The sequence below is a fragment of the Pipistrellus hanaki genome (genome assembly GCF_964339955.1).
Source record: "Pipistrellus hanaki genome assembly, chromosome: 9".
Classification (NCBI taxonomy): Eukaryota; Metazoa; Chordata; class Mammalia; order Chiroptera; family Vespertilionidae; genus Pipistrellus; species Pipistrellus hanaki.
In genome coordinates, this window is record NC_140511.1 from 80,691,262 (window position 1) to 80,707,652 (window position 16,391).

At 56.9% G+C, this 16,391-nt stretch overlaps 1 protein-coding gene across 6 annotated transcripts in view; it reads right to left on the bottom strand.

Annotated features, from left to right (window-relative positions):
- KMT5B (lysine methyltransferase 5B) overlaps nucleotides 1–9,364 on the bottom strand; it is a gene marked incomplete at its 3' end in the record, with an annotated part of 42,904 nt that extends 33,540 nt beyond the window's left edge. For 2 of the 6 annotated variants that reach the window (XM_084893758.1, XM_084893757.1), the window contains exon 1: nucleotides 8,990–9,364. The remainder of the gene's footprint in view (nucleotides 1–8,989) is intronic. The other 4 variants (XM_084893759.1, XM_084893755.1, XM_084893756.1 and 1 more) reach the window with 4 other exon arrangements.
- Between the last annotated feature and the right edge of the window lie 7,027 nt (nucleotides 9,365–16,391).

The window sequence follows — 16,391 nt, forward strand, 5'->3', positions numbered from 1 at the left end:
GCCTTCCTTTGGCCCAGGGACGCTGAGGAGGGAGAATACACGTGCTGTACTAAGGCACCAGGTCTGCAGTCACCGTCACAGCGCCCACAGGAAGCTAAAACAGAGGCCACAAAAAAGCAAACCGAAGTGAAAATGCGTTAGAGGTAACAGACTTCACACACATCAAATTCCAAACGTATCACAGAAAAACAGGTTTTAAGCACCTTTAAGAAGTTGTTTTAGACACACTTTAATAGTCATTCCCCCTCTTCAACTGCAGGGTGAAACAAAGCTACAGAGTTTGAAGCTGAAGTCTCAGTCCCACATGTGACTACGAACTGTGCTTAAGCCCAGTTAACCAAGACCTTCCTGGGAAATATTGTGATGGAACACGTTTATGTTTATATAAGATTTACAATAAAAATGAAAACTAAAACTACTAGAATTTTTCATTTAGAACTTTTTTTATTTTTTATATTGATTTGAGAGAGAAAAACATCAGTTATTCCACTTATATGTATTCACTAGAGGCCTGAATTCATGCATGGGTGTGGACCCATCAGGGCCCTGGCCAGCTGGGGGGAGTGGCCATGGGTGATTGGCCGGTGGGCCCCACCCCCAATGGGGGGAGCGATGGGGGAGTCAGCAGCTGGGGGAGGGGCTGTGGGATGTTGGCCAGGCAGCCCTAACCCCAATTGGGGTGTGTGTGTGTGTGTGTGTGTGTGTGGGGGGGGTGATCAGGGGCGGAGCTGGCTGTGGGGGAGGGGCCAAGGACAGATGGAGGTGTTGGGGGCCCATTGAAGCCAGGGGGAGGGGCCACAGGCTGGCTGGCCCTGCCCCTGATTGGGGGGGGAGGAGTTTAGGAGGTTGACTGCTGACCCCGCCCCCTACTGGGGGGGCAATCAGGGGCAGGGCAGCAGGGAGGGGTTGGGGGGAGGACACCTGCAGGCCGATGGGGATGGTGGGGGCCCATTGGGGGTGGGGCTGGCCAGGGGGTGGGACTGCAGGAGATTGGCCAGTCCCACCCCATTTGGCCAGCTGCAGTGGGAGTCATAGGACCGGTCATTCTGGTCTTTATGGCGTTCAAGTCGCTCTAGTGGCCTGGTGCACTAAATTCGTGCACGGGGGTTGGCGGGTGACGCAGCAGTGTTCCTCAGCCTGGCCTTCACCCTCTCCAATCTGGCACCCCTTAAAGTAGGGGTGTCGAACTCAATCAGAGAAGGGGCCAAAATCTAAAATCCAGCCTAAATCGCGGGCCGAATGGTTTACTGAACAGTCATAAACTGACAATGTCATAAACTGACAGCGGAGTGCAGTGATGACAGCGTGGTGCGGGCCACATTGCAAGGCCTGGCGGGCTGGATTTGGCCCGCGGGCCTTGTGTTTGACACATGTGCCTTAAAGGATGTCCAACTGCCAGTTTACAGGGATCGGGCCTAAACCGATACATCCCTTTCACAATCCAGGACTGCTGGCTCCTAACCACTCACCTGCCTGCCTGATTGCCTCTAACCACTCTTCCTACCGGTCTGCTCACCCCCAAATGTCTCCCACCAGCCTCATCACCCCCAACTGCCCCCTGTGCCAGTGTGTTTGCCCCCAACTGTCCCCCTGCTGGCCTGCTCACTCCAAACTGCCCCCTCCACTGTCCTGATCACTTCCAACTGAACCCCACTGATGGCCTGCTTGCCCCCAACTGCCCCCCCTGCTGGTCTGCTTACCCCCAACAGCTCCACCCCCCACCAGCATGATCACCCACAACTGCTGTCCCATCCTGGCCTGATCACCCTCTTGGCCTCTAACACCTCTACCTCAGCCCTACCACCATGGCTTTGTCCAGAGAACATCTGGAAGGTCTCCTGGAAGGTCTCCCAGTCTAATTAGCATATTACCCTTTTAGTAGTATAGAGGCCTGGTGCATGGGTGGCCAGCTGGTTTGCCCTGAAGGGTGTCCAAACAGGGTGGGGGTCCTGCTGAGGTGACTGGCCAGCCTGGGTGAGAGGCTGATAGCTGTTTGCAGGCTGGCCATAGCCCCTGGCGACCAAGCTCCTAGCCCCTCCTGTTTGCTTTTTTTTTTTTCCCTAGCACCTCCTTCAGTGGAGGCCAGGGCCGACTGGAAGCAGGTATCTGGGACTTATTTATCTTCTATAATTGAAACTCTGTAGCCTTGAGCAGAGGCCAGGGCCAGCCAGGGCCGCAAGAAGCTTGGCTTCCTCCATTGCCAAGGGCAACCAAGCCTCCTGCTCACTCCAGCTCTGTGGCCACCATCTTTGTTGGGTTAATTTGCATACTTGTTCCTAATTGGCTGGTGGGTGTGGCTTGTGGGTGTGGCGGAGGTAGTACAGTCAATTTGCATGTATCTCTTTTATTACTAGATAAGACTAGTAGATTGGTTGGTTCTTGTATGTGCCCTGACTGGGGATTGAACCTGCAAACCTTGGCATATCAGGATGACCCTCTAACCAACTGAGATACCCAGTCAGGGCCTCAGAAGAACATTTTAAACAGCAAAATATACACTACCATTAACTCAGCAATCAGACATTTACAACACAACAGCTGGGCATGCAATAAACACCTCTCCAACAGCATCCTTACAGAGAACGTTGCTTCATAGTTCCTTATTTACTCATGTCTCATTATAGCACAACAAAGGATTTCACATAAAAATTTGTGTCTCAAATCGCCTCAGTAGGTAACTTTAAAATAAAGGTTTTAGCTGACGGAGATGTTGAGGGAAATTCCAAAACCAACAACCTGCTTGCCCATCTCTCCATGTCTGACCCGCTACCTCCTAGTGGGGCCTATGAATAAAATCAAGGATGCTTCCTTTGTTACTGTTTTCTGAGACTCACACAGCATTTTCCTTTTCTATAAACAGATGCCACCTAGTGTCAAAAGCCTGCAAGTGCAGCCCTCAGTTCCTCGGGAGCTCTGAGGCAAGTGGAACAAAGAAGAATTAATTCTTCCTGGGCAGAGACAAAGGTGAGAAAACTTCCAAAAGGCGATCTCAGGGGTGGGGGGGTCTAAAAGCCAGGCTGCAGGATGTGGACTGTGTGGCTCAGGGCGCGGCTCTGGGTGGAGTCAGAGTGCCGGCCCGCCTGGCCCACCTGTTACTCTCTGTGTGCGCAGTGTGACCACGGACAAGCCATTTAACCTCTTTAATGCCTAATGAGGAAGTGAAGACAGGGCCTGCCTCCTTGGTTTATCCAAAGAACTAAGGGAGCAGAAACTGCCAATAAAATAAAGTTCTCCAACTGTCTCTTTCTGAGTCACTGAAGCAGAATCAGAGAGGGCCAGGCATGTTTGCCCATCATTCACAAAATCTTTAAAAATTCAAGCAGAAATTTCCCCTTAACTCCTCACCCTACCCCCCCCCCCACACACACACACAAACACACAATCACATCACCTCATCCATTTAAAAGTACAGTTTTCAGGGGAATAAACAAGGGCCAGGGGTGCGAATTTATGCTCCAGAGCGGAGACCAGCTCTGCTCCCCACTGCTCCTAGGGGGGAATGTGACCTCTGGCAACAACGTGAAATTAAAATTATACCAACTACCACTCAGAGGCAACATTCAGAGGCCTGCAGGCTTCATTCCAGGGCACTGAGCTTGTTGTGTATGTGGTAAAACACTTTTCCTTATTGTAACTCCATTTTTAAAAACACCAGTAAATCACAGCCCCTCTATTCATTTAGTGCTTCCTATATTCACTTTATCACTTAATCCCACATCCTATGAAGCTGTTAGTACTCAGAGGAAAGGTTAGAGAATTTGCTCTAACAGAACAGGAAGCTGATGACCCTCCCAGGAGGAGCCTCTGGCCTCAGCCCTGAGAGGCGATCCCAGCGCCAGGAGACCCGCTGATGAGGAAGCCTGTGACCGGGGACAGACCGACCAGCGAGGAAATTAACGCAACAGGAGCAGCGAGTGGGAAGCGAGGAAGGCGTGGTGTTTCAAACAGAAGTTTGGCTGGACGTGGGAGCCAATTAGATTTAGGTGGGGAGGGGCTGAAAGGAGTTCCAGCTGAGTCAGAAAGCTCTGGTTGGGGCCACTGCAAGGTTGCCATGAGGCCAGAAGAAAAGTTTGCGGGAAAGATGGGCAAGTCTGGATTTGCGAAGCTGGAGGAGGGGGCACTCCCCGGGGGAAGCTGCACGGGATGTCAGAACTCCGGAGAGAAGCGGGGCTGTGGAGTGACATTAACAAAAAGAACTTTACACAATGCCAACATTCCAATATTATTTTATTTCAAAGAATCACAGAATTTCAAAACAGTCTTAGAGGGAGAGAAGCAGGCTCAGGGAGAGAAATTACCTACCTAAAGTAACTCACTTCTGACAACATAATGTGCTACCAACACGCAAAACCAAACTTCCTTTTTCCTTTTTAGCTTTTCCAGTTAACTGGAAGTGAAAAGGGGAGGAAAGAGGAAAAAAAATGAGCAGCGGCACTGTGGAGACAGGCCTTGCAAACAGCACCCCCACTTACACTGTTTAGGGTTACTTGTTAAGTGCCCAGCACCGTGACCACCACACACTTAAATATCTATCTGGGACGAGGTTGCTGAGTGGTTACGGCGATGGACTGCTAAGTATCTCTCTGCTCAGGACGTGAGTGAAGGCCTGAATGCTGTAGGGACGATTTGCAGGCCTGGGCACAGCTGAGACACCTCTTCAGCACTGGTTTCTGGGTACTATTGCACAGTACTGCCCTGTGATCCAAGGCCTGTGCTTATAGCTTTACGTGTATTACGTCACCTGCCCCCATCACAGTCCCTTAACATGTACAACATATTAAATATACTCATTCACATATAATAAAAATTAAATTATACAGGAACATGAAAGATAACTATTATCACCCCATTTTACAAATGAGAGCAAGCCTTAGAGAATTAGAAAAAATTAAGCCGCTGAAACCGGTTTGGCTCAGTGGATAGAGCATTGGCCTGCAGACTGAAAGGTCCCAGGTTCGACTATATATATATATATATATATATATATATATATATCCCTCCACATTGGGCCACATAAGCATTTTCTTGAAAATAAAAATACACCTCATGGATCATTTATCAGATACTTCAACCTTGTTATACAAATCAGACAGAATGAATCATCCTGCAGATTTAGAATCCACTCAAGCCAACATTTACCAAGAACCTACTGGGAGCCACGGGCAGGCACTGTTCGTGGTGCTGGAATGTTGGTTGTGTCCGGGAACACTAGAGGGCGCAGAGCTTCAGCTTCCAGGAAACCCGTCTCCAGAACAGGAAGCTGGATGACCCTCCCAGGAGTCTCTGGCCTGAGACCAGAGAGGCAATCCCAGCGCCATGAATCTGCTGTTCCTACGAGCCCCGGTGTTTCTAGAAAGGTGCGCGATGAGAGCCCGCACACACAGGACCACGAGCTCGCCAGCTCGGCAGCCATGCTGTGGGGGAGCCGGTATTATCACTCCACAGGAGGCGGCCGAAGCTCAGAAGTGAGGTTGCTTTCCTGAAGTCGAACGGCAGCGAAGTGGTAAGGCTGGGCCTAGCTCTGGTGTTTAAGCTGCAGGCTGGGGTTTACGCCAATGCCTGAGCCACAGGTGGCTGAGGCAGAAATAAAGAGGCTTACCACTGAGGAATGCCTCCCAGGCCTATTTCCTTTGGCCTCAGTGCACTGCTAAAATGCAGAAAATGAGACATCCTGCAGCGATGCAACTGACAAGTAGGAGCCATGTAGACCTTAAGAATCAAAATTTTGGGACCACTGATATACGATATACCCAAGTCTCTCTTTTAAAAAAAAATATATATATTTTTTTTTTATTGATTTTTTACAGAGAGGAAGAGAGAGAGAGAGAGCTAGAAACGTCGGATGAGAGAGAAACATTGACCAGCTGCCTCCTGAACATCCCCCAAAAGGGATGTGCCCGCAACCAATGTACATGCTTTTGACCGGAATCGAACCCGGGACCTTTCAGTCCGCAGACCAATGCTCTACCACTGAGCCAAACCGGTTTTGGCAATATACCCAAGTCTTTTAATTATAAAACCCAGTTGACTGTAAGCTGTATCATTAATTTGATTTTTAAAAATATATTTTAGAGAGAGGAAGGGAGAGAGAGAGCTAGAAACGTCGATGAGAGAGAAACATCGACCAGCTGCCTCTTGCACACTCCCTACTGGGGATATACCCGCAACCAACGTACATGCCCCTGACCGGAATCGAACCTGGGACCTTCAGTCCGCAGACCGACGCTCTACCACTGAGCCAAACCGGCTTCGGCTAATTAGATTTTTTAAAGGAGTAAGACTATATGAATATACAGATAAAGTATATAAACCAATTGGTGAAAATTTGATTAAAATAGCCCTTACAATAGGGTGGCAATTAAATGTAAAATATAAACTATAATATAGGATTAGAAGTGACCTCAGAGACTAATGTTTCATTATTTTACAGATGAAGAAACTTGGCCCTCTCGATGGTCTCATATAAATAATGACAGAGCAAACTGGAACAAAAGTTGTTTTAAAATATAATATTTTATTAATTTCAGAGAGGAGGGGAGAGGGGGAGAGAGAGAGAGAGAGAGAGAGAGAGAGAAACATCGATGAGAGAGAATCACTGGGGCAGGGTGAGCTGGAGGGGGCCAATGGGGGGGGAAGTGGGGGCATATGTAATACTTTCAACAATAAAGAATAAAAACAAAGTAAAATGGGAGTAAAAAACATGGGATCTATGTGCTCTATCTGAAAGGATTTCTCTCATAAGCCATGGGAAGGGCATTCCTGTGGACAGGGAGCTGTTCAGATGCTACTCACACAATGTACGTCTTTACAACACCACTGGGCCACATACTCTGCCCGGTAACAAAATGGTACTCATGTGAAGAAAAAGCAGGTTCACTGACAGATTTATATGACCAGGGAAATTTACAATCCAACATCCCCACCCACAAAAGTCTACGCTCAAAGGCGTGCGAACAACCTGCAACCACTTCCTTCACCTGCTGTCCTGCCGTGCTCCCAGCCTAGCCCCTCCCCAGTGCTGCCCCCTGGCGGCTGGCTCAAGCACGGAGCGTTCTAAGCACAAGCAGTTCAGTGTGTACAGAAGACAGATGAAAACAGAGGCAAAGAGCACTTGCAAATGAGAGTTCAACCGCAAGTTTTATGGGTGAAACAGCCCTGCTCTACTCTCTTCATAAACAATAAATATCCAAACATCCATTTCACTTCAAGTTGTTTTGCTAATGACAACCATGTTTTTAATAACATTAGAATATGTTATTAAGACAACGTTTAATAACATTTTGAAAAACTAAATACTAACTACTGAGCTTCATCACTTGGGATATGAACGAATTTAACGCCTTCAAGTGTCTATTGAATAAGCACCTTCTCGGCACCTGCCCCTGAACGGAGGAGGTAAACAACAAGCTCACAGCAAGCCCAGAGGACAGCCAGGAACCACCACACACACTACATACAACACAGGTGACCAGGCCGGGGGACACAGGCAGTGTGCGCTCTCCTCGGCGAGCCAGCCGGCACCTGTGTGCGCCAGAGGGGTTCCACCAGGCGGGCACGCTCCCGGGCCTTCCAGAAGAGCCCTGTGAACGGGGAGGGGGTGCGGGACCGCTGGGCAGGGTGCGCCCCAGGAGGCACAGGCATGGCCACCATGGGGCTGGTGCTTGGAAAAGGGAGCGCAGCACGTACGAGGTTTAGAGATTGAACACTCCACACCGGCCTGCGTTCCCACAGCCGCTGGGATTAGCATTCGCGGACTTGAATCCTGGACTGTGGATCGGGAGCCCCGACAATGACAGGCCGCCCCTAAAACCGCTACAAGGTAACCTGCGGCCACTACGGACACAGTAACTCTGACGCCGCCGAAAAGGGCCAAGAAGTTACGTGTATCGAAGTGTGCAGACTCCCCCTTCCTTCTCCAACTGCCGGTGCTGTCCCGGCTCAGCGTCGAAGCCACGGGCGGCTCCCAGCATGCAAACTGCGGCAGTGTCCGCCGGCGCCGGCCTCCGGAGGACCCCCAGCCGCCGTCCCCGCAGCTCCCACCGGACTTCACATCGGACAGCCCCGATCTCAGCAGGTGCCGAGAGAATCCTACCGCCGCGGCCAGCTCGTCTGTCCCCAGGCCACACCCCCGCCCGGCAACTTCACAAACTAACTTCCAAGAACACGCTCCCTCGGCGGGTGCGGAGTGGGAGCGGGGCCGCGGGCCCGGGCGGGGCGGGGCGGGGCGGTTCTGCCCGCGGCTCCGCGGCTCCGGGTCCGGGCGCCCCGCCGGCCCCGCTCACAATGGGGTGGAACCGTCCCCGCGAACACGCGCGGCCGCGCCCGGTGCGAGCGCCGCGCTCCCATCGCGTGCGGCCGCGCGGAGGGGCCGCGGAGGGACCCGCGTTCTCGGGGCCGCGGCGCCGCCCGCCGGAGGGGAAGCGGCCGCGGGGCCGGGGGCCGGGGCGCGGGGCGGCGCGCTGTCACCGGGGCGGGGGCGGCGGCGGGAGGGAGGCTCGGCCCAAACACACCGCCGCCGCGGAGCCCGCCGCCCATTGGAGAGGAGGGAGCGCACGGTCCCCCAATCGGAGCGGCGGGGCTGCTCCCCGCGTGCGGCCGCCGCCCGGCCCCGCGCCGGCCGCTACCGCTCCCTTCCGGCGGCGGCGCCCACTGCAGCCCGGCCCGCGGCCCGCCCCCGCCCCCGCCCGCGCCGCGGCCCGCCCCCCGCCGCCGCCCCGCTCACCGCGCCGCCCGCTCCTCCGAGCGCGTCGAGCTCCTCGCCGGGCCGCTGCGCTGGGGGGCCCGCGCCGCCCGGCGCCACTCCCCGTCCCCCCGAAAAATTAATCACCAAAAAATAATTCCTCAGAAAAATGGAGAGTAAAATCCAAGATGGCGGCGCCGCGGCACCGCCCGCTCCCTCCGCCGCCGAGAAATGAGTCCCAGCCGCGGCCGAGCCCCCCGCCCCCATCGCGCCGGCCCCGCGCCCGCGCCCCCCGCGCCGCGGCCTCACCTCGCCTCGCGCGCGGCCGCGGGGTCCCAGAGGCCGCCGCCCGCTCCGAGGCCCGCGTCCCGGGGCCGGCGCCGGCTGCCACCTCCCGTCCCCGGCAGCCTCACCTCATCGCCCCGCAGCCTCGCCGCCCGCGCCGCAGCCGCGTCGCTGCCCCCGGTGCGCCGCCCGGACGCCGCCGGCTCGGTGGGGAGACACGGAAAGGAGTGCCCTCGCCGGGCGGAAGGACACCGCCGCTCGCCTCCCCGTCACCTCTGTTGCTTTCACGGGACTCGCGGGGGGAGGCGGAGAAACCCGAGAGAGAAAGGAGTCCCCGCCGGTTGCTCCCGCAGCGGAGGGACAAAAGCGAGGCTGCGGGACGGGCCGCCGCACGCCCCGCGGAGGGATCCGTGCGGAGCGGCCGGAGGATCCCTCCGCCTCCGCCCTTTAAATCGCGGCCGGAGGCGGCGGCGCCGCTCGCCCGCGGGCGCCGCTTCTCGTCTGCCTGCGCCCCCCGCCCGGACCCCCGGCCGCCTCACCCGCCGGGGCAGCCCGGACCGGCCCCGGGGCGCCGCTGCGGGCGGCGGGCTCCTGCCCTCCGCTCCCACGGCGCCGCCCGGTCCGCCGAGGCGAGGCGGCCCCGCGGAGGCGAGCCTCTTTGTTGTGGAAATGGTGTCGTCGGAGGCAGATACACCCCGAGTCCGGGTGGGCAGCCTCGGCGGACGCCGGAGGGAGGGAGGGAGAGGCATGAATCCTAGTGTCAACGGGCCCTTTCTTGAGCACCTACTGTGTGCGGGCTTTCCCTGAGACGCGGTGTTGCCACTTCCCTCCCATGGGCAGCGCAGGCTCCGACATGTACGCCCCTCAGGGTGCCCGGGCCCTCAGGGTGCCAGGCCCTCAGGGTGCCCAGGCCCTCAGGGTGTCCAGGCCCTCAGGGTGCCAGGCCCTCAGGGTGCCTGCCCGGGCCTTCAGGGTGTCCAGGCCCTCAGGGTGCCCAGGCCCTCAGGGTGTCCAGGCCCTCAGGGTGCCAGGCCCTCAGGGTGCCTGCCCGGGCCTTCAGGGTGTCCAGGCCCTCAGGGTGTCCAGGCCCTCAGGGTGCCCAGGCCTTCAGGGTGTCCAGGCCCTCAGGGTGTCCAGGCCCTCAGGGTGCCGGGCCCTCAGGGTGCCAGGCGCCCAGGCCGGTTGGAAGAGGCCAAGTGCTTCGCACAGGGCGGGGAAGGGGGGGATCGTGCAGAGCCCTGCTCTTGGGTCCCGCAGGCTGATGACAGTGACCACAGAAATGGCAGTAACGGGCACAGCCTTTAGTCCTGCTACTTACTCCTTACAACAACCCCAGGAGGTGGGACCCTGTGGCCCCGGTTTACACACAGGGAAGCTGAGGCACGGAGAGGTTAGGCTAGCTCTGCAGCGGCCGCCAGGGCTGGAGCTGCAGCCTCAGGTAGGCAGTACCCCGCAGACTAGGAGAAGTTGGGGTGGCCACAGGCTGGCAGGCGCGGGGAAGGTGTCTCCGGGGAGACCTACGGGGACTGGGGTATGTCAGGGAAAACGGGGCCGATAGGAAATGTGGGACCAACAAGTGCGAAGGCCCCGGGAGGGGAAAGAGGCAGCACCTTCCAGAACTGAGGGAACCCGGCACAGCTCCGGGCAGGGCAGGGCGGGCAGGTGGGCCCTGCGTCCTGGGGCCTGGCACGGAGAAGGCAGCACCGGTGAGAGCTGGGAGCCAACCCCCACACAGGTGCTTACCGCCTTGGCCTTGGGTGGCCCACAGGAAGGGCCTAGCATCCCTCCCACGGGTGGGAAACAGCCCCGTGTGCTGAGGGCACGTCTGACAGAGGCAGAAGCGGGTCTTGAACTTCAAAACCAGAGCTCCTCTCACCGCCCTCACTTCCCTCCTGTTTCCCTGCTCTGCTCTGGAGGCTGACTTGGGGGGAGAGGGGCGAGCCCTCAGGTAGAGCAGACCCAGGCCATTGCTCTGGGCCTCCTGCTTTCACTCTACAGCTTGGGCCTTCCCTGCCATCAGAATTCATCTGGTCACGTCCCTCTTTGCAGACACACCTAGCGAACGATTGCTTTGGCTTTAGTCGTTTCTGACTTACCACCAAACTTTCTTTTCAATATTTCCATAGTGCGTGGCTCCAAATACTCAACTGCATCCCGCTGACACTGCCTTTGCCCACGGCGGCATGCACACCGCCTCCAAGGGGCAGCCACAGCCCAGTGTGGGCCTCGGGGCCTGGGCAGCCTTCACAGCCTGGCCCACCACACGCCAAGCTTTCCAGAGTCCACTCGAACACAGGGTGCTCTCCACGGACCCCTGGGCTGGCACCAAACCCCAGCCTGTAAAGGCCCGAGTCTCAAGATGCCAGCACCTCCATTTAGTCACTGCCCAGTGCCAGACTGCGTGTTCTGGGCAGTGACTCCCCAGGGATCAGGCCAGCCCACAGCTTGGCAGGGGCAGGGAGCAGACCTGGGCAGCTTCCTTCCAGGCTGCCGGCTGGGGGTCTGCCCTCCCCAACCACTTGCGTTGCTGAGCTGGGGCTCAGGACCTCCATGGAGCCATACTGAAGGCTTGGTGCCTTTGGCGGGGGAGGGGAGGGGGAGGGTAAGGGGTGTGTGTGGGGGTCCCTGCTGGGATCCTGTGCCCAGGGAGGTCAGGGCTGAGCTGGTCAGAGGGCGCAGCCGGGAGTGGCCCTCCGAGGGAGACAACAAATTGGACTTTCCACAGAGCGTGGCCAGCTGGAGGCTCTCCTGCCAGCTGGCAGGGAGGGGGCGGGGACAGGAAGTAGTGCGGCCAGGCACCTGCCCAGCCCCCACGTGACAGGAGCCATTGGCATTTACACTTCGAAGCCTCTGGCTGCTCCAAAGTGGAAGTGCTAAGCCACAGAGGCCAGGGCCACCCCACCCCCCTCCCCCCAAGCCGGGACAGGCAGAGCGATAGTGACAACTCCAAAGAGAGGCCCAGTCAGCCAGTCAGCAGAAGGCCCACCAGCCCTGGAAGCCTCAGGAGTGCCAGCCCAGCCTGGCGCTGACCCGGGAGCGGTGCCCTTGCCAGGAGCTGGCTGAGGCCACGGCCTGTCCCAGCCCCCCAGCAGGGCCCAGGGACACTCCAGAGACCCGCCGGGTCCCCCCAACCCTGCATCCCTCTCCACCTGCCCTTCCTCCAGTCCGTTTTGCCCAGCGACTGCCTGGCAGGGTTTGCCTGCTGGGATCCTGTGCCGAGCCTGGACTTCCAGGCAGGGTGATGGTGGCTTCTCATGGAAAGTGACGCGTTGGCTCTGGACTCTGCGTGAGTCTCTCCCGGTCCCCCATCCCTTCCTGGAAGACCTGACTGTCCCGATGAGAGCGGGGTCTGGGACTGGTGGGAAAGGGCAGGGGCACACCCAGGACCATTCGGGTGGCCCGTCTGGGTACCTGCCTGAGCACCACCAGGCCCCTGCATCACCCTCGTCTTTCGCCTGCCCCTGCACTGCCCACCTCTCCTTCAGAAACCAAGCCTCTGAAACAGGGGTCCTCAAACTTTTTAAAGTGGGGGCCAGATCACGGTCCCTCAGAGAGCGGGAGGGCCGGACTATATGAACTACTAATTCCTACTGTAACACCTCGGCTGCGCTCACTGCCCAAAAAACCTGGCGGGCCGGATCAGACTCCTCTGCGGCCGCATGTGACCCGCGGGCCGTAGTTTGAAGACCCCTGCAGTCTGAAAGGTCCAGCGACCTGCCCACAGCTCCAACAGCAGCAAGACTTGGCAGCTGCAAAATGGCTTGGCAGGTTCAAATCCCAGCTCCGCCGCTCACCAGCCATGGTGTTTGGGCAGATGAGGTAGCCTGTCCACAGGGTCTTCTCCATGGGACAGGGTGCCAGCCCCTGGACCTGCTAAGTAATCCCACTCACAACCTCCACATCGCTGTTGTACTTGAGGTACCCAGTGCCTGCCTCCAGCCTGGTGGAGGGCATTCCGTACACAGCATCGCTAAACACACACACACACACACACACACACACACTCGTGCACACTCCCACCTCTCAGCTATCCTTCCCCTTGCTCAGGAGCAATACCGAGCTTCCGTTCTCCCTTAACTGCCTGCATTTCTCTCTCCTTAGAACGCATCACGATCTAGCATCCTGTATTATGTACTCACCGCGTCTCCTGGGCGTCTCCCCTTCCGGGCTGTCAGCTCCTTGCGGGCAGGGCCTTGCCGAGTTCTCGGCTGTATCTCTGCATCCAGAACAGCCCCTGGGCTGCCGGGTAGAGGCTCAGCCCCCGAAGGACAGCCCCTCCCAGGGCTGCTGCAGGAATGAAGGAGGTGGAGGCGGACCTGGATCTGGGCTCAAGGTGCTTGCCCCGTGCCCTGGGGTTTGTGTCCTGGGCAATCCTGTGGCCCCGAGTCCCCGAGAGACAGAATCTTGAGGTTCCCCCCACTTGCCCCCTTTTATCTTCCCACCAGCACCAAAAGAAGCCCGGTCTTACGGCCTGTCCTCCCACACACACACGCCAGGGAGTAAACAGACCGTCAGCAGCTGACACCCAGGTTCCTCACCGCCAGGGAGAGCTGCCTCTCGCTGCTGCTTAATAATCTCCATGTGGCACAGAGCATCGGTCTGCGGACTGAAGGGTCCCAGGTTCGATTCCGATCAAGGGCATGAACCTTAGTTGAGGGCAAATTCCTGATGCGGGGTGTGCAGGAGGCAGTTGGTCGATGTTTCTCTCTCATCGATGTTTCTGGCTCTCTATCCCTCCCCCTTCCTCTCTGTAAAAAAAATCAATAAAATATATTAAAAAGATAATAAATAAAAATGTTTAATAAAAGAGAGAAACCCTCTGGTGTGACTGACACCTGTGTGGGGAGCAGTTTACCCAGGTGTGTGCCTTCTGAGGACTTGCATACTGAACTAGGACATCTACGTCTGTACATGCAATTAGACATTCAAAAGAGGGGAATTCTGGGGGCGGGAGTGAACGGGACTGGGCGACTGCTCAATGTGAACTTCTCCAACGTTCCCAGGACTGGCAGAGCAGTCAAGGAGAACACCCGGTTAGGTTGTTTTCCTGGGGCATTTCCCGGATGCAGGTCTGGATGCTCAGGCACGGTATGGTCACGAGGGGGCGCTATGGGCCCAGGTGTGAGGTCTGGGGCAAGGGCAGGCCCTTGGGATGATGAAATGGTGGTCTGGCCTAGCCTGGTTATTTGGCCTCCAATTAAGGAATAGGCACTGGCTGCTAGTATGGGTCCCAGGAATGGCCTTCTGGTCCTCGCCATAATGGTCTGCGACAGGGAGCTGGGTCTGGGCCCCGGATGGAGGTCTGGGTTCTCCCAGGGCCTTTGGGGCCAGGGAGGGACGTCTGGGCCCCTGGGGGCGGTCTGGTACCTCCCCTGGACATCTGGGTTGTGGAAATGGTCGTCTGGGTTACACATTGAGAAGTACACCCAGGATACAAGTCTGGATTTGTGTTTCTGTGTTTGAGGCCTGGGCCCCAGCATAATCTCTCGGCACCGCTATGATTCTCTGGGTCCCGGATGTAAGTGTTTGCCCTGGTGGATGTCTCAGTTCTGTGAGGACAGCTCTGGCCCCGAGGACGTTCTAGAACCTCACCTGAACTCCAATAGTTGTTGGAGTTAAGCATAGAGATCTATTCCCCTGATACAACTCTGTGTGCCAGGTTTGTGGCCTGGGCCCCAGGTGTGCCTACTTGGCCCGCCATGAAGGTCTGGGACCCGGATGTAGATCTGTGTGCTCAGGCATGCTGTGGTCACTAGGGGGTGCAATGGGCCCAGGTGTGAGGTTTGGATCAAGGACAACTCTCAGGATGATGAAATGGTGGTCAGGACTAGCCTGGTTAATTGGCCTCCAATTAAGGAATAGGCACTGGCTGCTAGTATGGGTCCCAGGAATGGCCTTCTGGTCCTCGCCATAATGGTCTGCGACCTGGAGCTGGGTCTGGGCCCGGATGGAGGTCTGGGTTCTGGGAGGGCCTTTGAGGCCCTCGAGGGATATCTGGGCCCCTGGGGGCGGTCTGGTACCTCACCTGGAGGTCTGGGTTATAGAAATGGTGGTCTTGGTTACAAATTGAAAAGTACACCCAGGATACAAGTCTGCATTCTGTGTTTGAGTCCTAGACCCCGGAATAATCTTTTCGGCCCCGCCGTGATAGTCTGGGTCCCAGATGGATGTAGGTGTGAGCCCGAGGTCGATGTCTTGGTCTTGTGAGGCCATCTCTGATCAGAGGGAAGTCTGAGCCCCGGGGACAATCTAGTACCTCACCTGCACATCTAAGTTAAAAAATAGTTGTTGGGGTTAAGCACAGAGAACTCTTCCCCTGATACTACTGAGTTTTAGGTTTGTGGCCTGGGCCCCAGGTGTGCCTGCTAGGCCCCGCCATGAAGGTCAGGCCCGGATGTAGGTCTGGATGCTCAGGCACGGTGCGGTCACTATGGTGCGCTATGAGCCTAGGTGTGAGGTCTGGGCAAGAACAACCCCCTGGATGATGAAATGGTGGTCAGGACTAGCCTGCTTAATTGGCCTCCAATTAAGGAAGAGGCACTGGCTGCTAGTATGGGTCCCAGGAATGGCCTTCTGGTCCTCACCATAATGGTCTGCGACCGGGAGCTGGGTCTGGGCCCCGGATGGAGGTCTGGGTCCTGGGAGGGCCTTTGGGGTCAGGGAAGGCCATCTGGGGCCCTGGGGGCAGTCTGGTACCTCCCCTGGACCTCTGGGTTATGGAAATGGTGGTCTTGGTTACAAATTGAAAAGTACACCCAGGATCCAAGTCTGCATTCTGTGTTTGAGTCCTAGACCCCGGCATAATCTTTTCGGCCCCGCCGTGATAGTCTGGGTCCCAGATGTAGGTGTGAGCCCCAGGTGGAGGTCTGGGTCCTGTGAGGACAGATCTGGCCCAGAGGGAAATCTGAGCCCCGGGGACAATCTAGTACCTCACCTGCACATCTAAGCAAAAAAAAATAGTTGTTGGGGTTAAGCACAGAGAACTCTTCCCCTGATACAACTGAGTTTTAGGTTTGTGGCCTGGGCCCCAGGTGTGCCTACTTGGCCCCGCCATGAAGGTCAGGCCCGGATGTAGGTCTGGGCGCTCAGGCACGGTGTGGCCACCAGGGGGTGCAATGGGCCCAGGTGTGAGGTCTGGGGCAAGGGCAGGACCTCGGGATGATGAAATGGTGGTCAGACTAGCCTGGTTATTTGGTCTCCAATTAAGGAAGAGGCACTGGCTGCTACCGTAGTATGGGTCCCAGGAATGGCCTTCTGGTCCTCGCCCTAATGGTCTGCGACCAGAAGCTAGGTCTGGGCTCTGGCCAAATGTATGGGTCCTGGGAGGGACTTTGGGGCCAGGGAGGGACATCTGGGCCCCTGAGGGCGGTCTGGTACCTCCCCTGGACCTCTGGGTTGTGGAAATGGTGGTCTTCGTTACAAATTG